Below are 5,557 nucleotides of genomic sequence, written 5' to 3'. Positions count from 1 at the left end.
ATGGTATATCCACATTTATCATTATTGCAATCTTCTAGTCGGATTATATAGGGGCCATCGTTAACATATAGCAAAAAGAAGGAGTGCAAAGCACAAACAACGATAATAGCCCAATTGTTAGAAAAATACAAAAATACTTTATTGAATATTAAACATCAGAGAATCTGGGGAGACGATAAATACACATAAATCCACATATAGTTGCATAGATCAATACACAATTGCATAAAAGCATTAAAATCAAGCACTACATCACACGAAGTGTGGCTATTACATGGAAGGTGTCCGTTATTTAAAGTAAATTGAAATGGACAAAATGCTGCGCTATATGAATCAAATATACATACGAACATTTATGTTCAGTCAGGAAGAGCAGCATCATCACCATGAACCGATGGTCACATTCCCTATCACCACAATATATAGATGGATACAAGTCAAAAAAGTTTTTTTTACCTCTGTAGGGGGAAAAGAGCACACTCCATGTGTGTATCCCCAACGCGCGTTTCGGCGCTATGTGCCTTTCTCAAGGGGACTGCTCAAGTATCACAGATGGTCATTTAAATAGTGTCTTGCGTAAACACCGCGAGACGCTGGGGGTGGATGATACTAATCATGTGACTTGTCACCATGTGAACCACAACGCTACCCAGAGATGCCTCGCAACGGACCAGAAGTGACGCAGAGAGCATCGCCGTTACCCAGACACCGGACTCCGACGGCATCGCGGCTGATAGCCCATGGATGCCGAAGGGAAAACAGCGTGTGGGGACGACGATGCCCCTGCGTGCATGGTCCAGGTATACATAACACATATGTATGCAACGTCATCCGTTTGAACAGAGGCGGGACCACCCCCATGCAGACTAGGACTAAACTACGACAAGGGAAACATAACATTAACGCACACACTGCATATAATTGCCAAAAATCAATACACTTATAATGGAGAACACATAGATGATGAAGAACAAAAAAATGCATCTTTAACCCCTTTAAAGCCCATGACGTACTAATACGCGTCTGTGCCCTGGGATTTAAGAGCCTGACCCATATTAGTACGTCATAGCGATAGCGCGCGCACAGAGGTTGTGCGGGCGTGATCGCCGCCGGGTGTCAGCTGATTGTCACAGCTGACACCCGGTACTATGTGCAGGGAGCGGTCCCGCACCGCCCCCAGCACATTAACCCCTGCAATGCTGCGATCGAAGTCGATCACAGCATTGCGGAGGCAAGGGGAGGTGATCGGTATACTCACCTCCTCTTCCGGCCTCCAGCGCTGTCTGCCGCGGCTTCCCGGGTGTTGCCATGACGATCATCCGGGTCACCAGACAGCAGGAAGATTGTTTGGACATGCGCAGTGCATCATCAAACTATCTTCTCCCTGTCCAGCGCTGACTGCCTGCACGGCACAGGGATGGTGCTGCATCCCTATGCTGTGCAGGCGATCAGAATAAAAAAAGTGAAAGTCCCACAGTGGGACAAAGTAAAAAAGTGTAAAAACTCCCAGAAAGTGAAAAAAAAAGAAAAAAATAATAATCCACTAAAAATAAAAATATAATGTACCCATCAATAAATATTATTATGAAAAAAAACAAAAAAAAAAACAATAAAAGTACACATATTTGGTATCGCCGCGTCTGTAACGACCAGGCCTATAAAACTGTTCCACTAGTTAACCCCTTCAGTGAACACGGTAAAAAAATAAAAATAAAAAACAAAGCAAAAAACAATGCTTTATCATCATACCGCCAAACAAAAAATGGAATAACACGCGATTAAAAAGACGAATATAAATAAAAATGGTACCGCTAAAAACGTCATCTTGTCCCGCAAAAAACAAGCCGCCATACAGCTCCATCATCCGAAAATTCAAAAAGCTACAGCTCTCAGAATAAAGCGATGCAAAAAAATAATTTTTTCTATAAAATAGCTTTTATTGTGTAAAAACGCCAAAACATAAAAAACAATATAAATGTGGTACCGCTGTAAACCTACTGACCCGAAGAATAAAGCTACCTTATCAATTTTACCACACCCGGAGCAGAATAAAAAAAAACAAAAAAAACAAATCCTGAATTGTTGGTTTTTGTTTATTCTGCCTCCCAAAAGCTGGAATAGAAAGCGATCAAAAAATGTCACATGCCTGAAAATGGCACCAATAACAACGTCAACTCATCCCGCAAAAAAAAAGCCGTCACATGACTGTCGGCCAAAATATGGCGATGCAAAAACTAGATTTTACAAAATATGTGTTTTTTAGTGTGTGACAGCTGTCAATCATAAAAACCCGATATGATTCTGGTATTGCTGTAATCGCACCGACCCGAAGAATAAAGTAATCTCATCACTTATACCGCACGAGGAACGGCGTAAAAAATAAACGCTAGGGCTGGGGATGTTTTTTTTTTTTTCAAAAGTAAAAAAAAAAAAACAAACAAAAAAAAAAGAAGATGACGATATGGCGACTAGTGTTGAACGCAAGTGCTCGCTACTTGAGTTTGCATCGGTTGCTCGGGTATGCACTGAGTATTGCGGGTGCTCGAGTCTCCGTCCAATATGCTTCACGGCCAAAAAAACCTTGCGGGGATGGCCTGCCATGCACGAGCGATCCCCGCATGGTTTTTTGGGGTGTCTAATAACCGTGAAACATGCGGGCGGGGACTCGAGCATTTCACTTGAGCACCCGTGATACATGGTGCATACCTGAGTACCTGATGCAAACTCAAGTAGCGAGCACTTGCGCTCAAGAGTAATGACAACTTATTCAATATGATGACCTAATGTTATCAAATTCTGTGTCGTACCTCTGGGTTCCAAATGTTCACTATACCCCTTAATAAAATCCTTGAGGGGTATAGTTTCCAAAATGGCGTCACTTGTGGGGGAGCTTCACAGTTTAGGCACATCAGGGGCTCTCCAAACGCGACATGGTGTCCGCTAACAAATTGAATGGAAAATCAGCTCAAATTGTTAGCGGACACCATGTTGCGTTTGGAGAGCCCGTGTGCCTAAACATTGGAGCTCCCCCACAAGTGACTCCATTTTGGAAACTAGACCACCCAAGGCACCTATCTAGATGCATAGTGAGCACTTGGAACCCCCAGGTGCTTCACAAATTGATTCGTAAAAATTAAAAAGTGGAGAAAAAAAAAACTTTTTCATTTTTACGAATCAATTTGTGAAGCACCTAGGGGTTCCAAGTGCTCACTATGCATCTAGATAGGTGCCTTGGGGGGTCTAGTTTCCAAAATGGGGTCACTTGTGGGGGGTTTCCACTGTTTAGGCACATCAGGGGCTCTCCAAACGCAACATGGCATCCGCTAATTATTCAAGCAAATTTTACAATCAAAAAGTTAAATGGCGCTCCTTCACTTCCGAGCCCTGCCGTGCACCCAAACAGTGGTTTTTCCCCACATATGGGGTATCTGCGTGCCCAGAGGAAATTGCACAACAAATTTTGGGGTCCATTTTTTCCTGTTACCCCTGCGAAAATAAAAAAAATTGGGTCTAAAGTAACATTTTTGCGAAAAAAGTTAAATGTTCATTTTTTTTTCTTCCACATTCCAAAAATTCCTGTGAAGCACCTGAAGGGTTAATAAAGTTCTTGAATGTGGTTTTGAGCACCTTGAGGGGTGCAGTTTTTAGAATGGTGTCACTTTTGGGTATTTTCTGTCATAAAGACCTCTCAAAGTGACTTCAAATGTGATGTGGTCCCTAAAAAAATGGTTTTGTAAATTTTGTTGGAAAAATGAGAAATCGCCGGTCAACTTTTAACCCTTATAGCTCCCTAACAAAAAAAAATTTTGGTTCCAAAATTGTGCTGATGTATAGCAGACATGTGGGAAATGTTATTCATTAACTCTTTTGTGTGACATATCTCTCTGATTTAAGGGCATAAAAATTCAAATTTTGAAAATTGCTAAATTTTCAAAATTTGCCAAATTTCCGTTTTTTTCACAAATAAATGCAAGTGATATCGAAGAAATTTTAACACAATCATGAAGCACAATATGTCACGAAAAAACAATCTCAGAATCAGGGGGATCCGTGGAAGCGTTCCAGAGTAATTACTTCATAAAGTGACAGTGGTCAGAATTGTAAAAATTGACCGGGTCATTAACGTGCAAACCACCCGCGGGGCTTAAGGGGTTAAGTGAAAGAAGAATACAACTTACCTTTGCCTGTGGGAGAGGTTGGGGTTCTTCTGGCTCAAAAAATAGATTCTCTTTAAAAAACTGTCCGTCCTGCAAGAATGGAGACAGCGGATATAATACAGGACAGGAAAGGTGACTGGTATGATGGAAGGCTCACAGGGGGAAAGTTATAAAGCTGGGGTACACGGGGTAGCGCACCATGCAGCAGATTGAACTATCCTTTTAAAGGCAAAGATACAGCCTATTTCCAAGATCCTACCGCAATATGTAGTAGATCTAATAATAGTAATATTCGAAAATACCTCCAATTAGAAAACAGTATAGTTCTTCTGATTCACTATGTCACTTACCCTATGTGCAGGGCATTGTAGTAGCTTAGGTATCTATGGTCACGATCACTCATAGCGACAGTTGTTAGTGGTCGTAATCATGGATACCTAAACTACTACAATGCAGTGCACATGGGGTAAGCGACATAGCTAATCAGAAGAACAATACTACAATTTTAATTGGAGGTATTTGCTAATATTATTATTACACCTACTACATAGTGGGATAGGATCTTGGAGATGGGAATACCCCTTTTTTTAGGATACAGTTGATGCTTTACAGTCTTCCTAGGTGTATACTTACTAGTTTTTCAATGGTGGGAAAATAAGTTACCAATCTGTGCAACACAAAAAAAGAAAAAAAAAAAGCATTGAATCGGTGATTTGCATTTGTTTAATAATGTGATAGCAGAGAGGTGCGGGCACCTGTAGCAGGCGGAGAAGCTTTCCACCGCCCCGTGCAGAGGGTTTCCCTCCAGCCACAGCTCTCTCAGCTCCAGGTTGTGGATCAGATCCAGCTCTTCAACTCTGCAAAGCGAAAAAAGAACATGTTCCCGTCACCAGCTACCACCAGAAAACAGAGAGATTTGTTTGCTTCTCGCCTTCTTCCAAGAGCCACAAACCATTTTATTGTTCCGTCTATATGGCCTGGTTTTTTTTTCCCAGGATGAGTATGGGCTTTCTATTCCTCCATTTTTGGGACTTGTAACTTTTTCTGTTGCGGGGGCTGGGTGAGGGTCTTTTTGTATTTTTATTCATACCATTTTGATCGATTGTTTTTTATTCCATTTTTGAGAAGTGCAGCGATCGAAAATTCAATTATTTTGATTTAAATTTTTTTAAACGGTTTACAATTTGGGTTCTTTATATTTTCATAGGATGGAGTTTTACGGATTCGATTTACCAATTTTTTTTTTTTTTTTTTTGAATTTCATTATTTTTTAATTGGGAAAAGCGAGACAAATGAAAATTATGGGTTTTAGTTTATTTATTCATTTTTAAATAAATTTTTACTTATTTTTGCCCTGGACTCTGCGACTGTTTGATCGCTTGTACTATACTGGGAACACA

This window comes from Phyllobates terribilis, unplaced genomic scaffold (assembly GCF_046119375.1).
Source record: "Phyllobates terribilis strain yellow unplaced genomic scaffold, ASM4611937v1 Scaffold_936__1_contigs__length_529275, whole genome shotgun sequence".
Taxonomy (NCBI): domain Eukaryota; kingdom Metazoa; phylum Chordata; class Amphibia; order Anura; family Dendrobatidae; genus Phyllobates; species Phyllobates terribilis.
Note: the sequence above shows the minus strand (reverse complement) of the source record.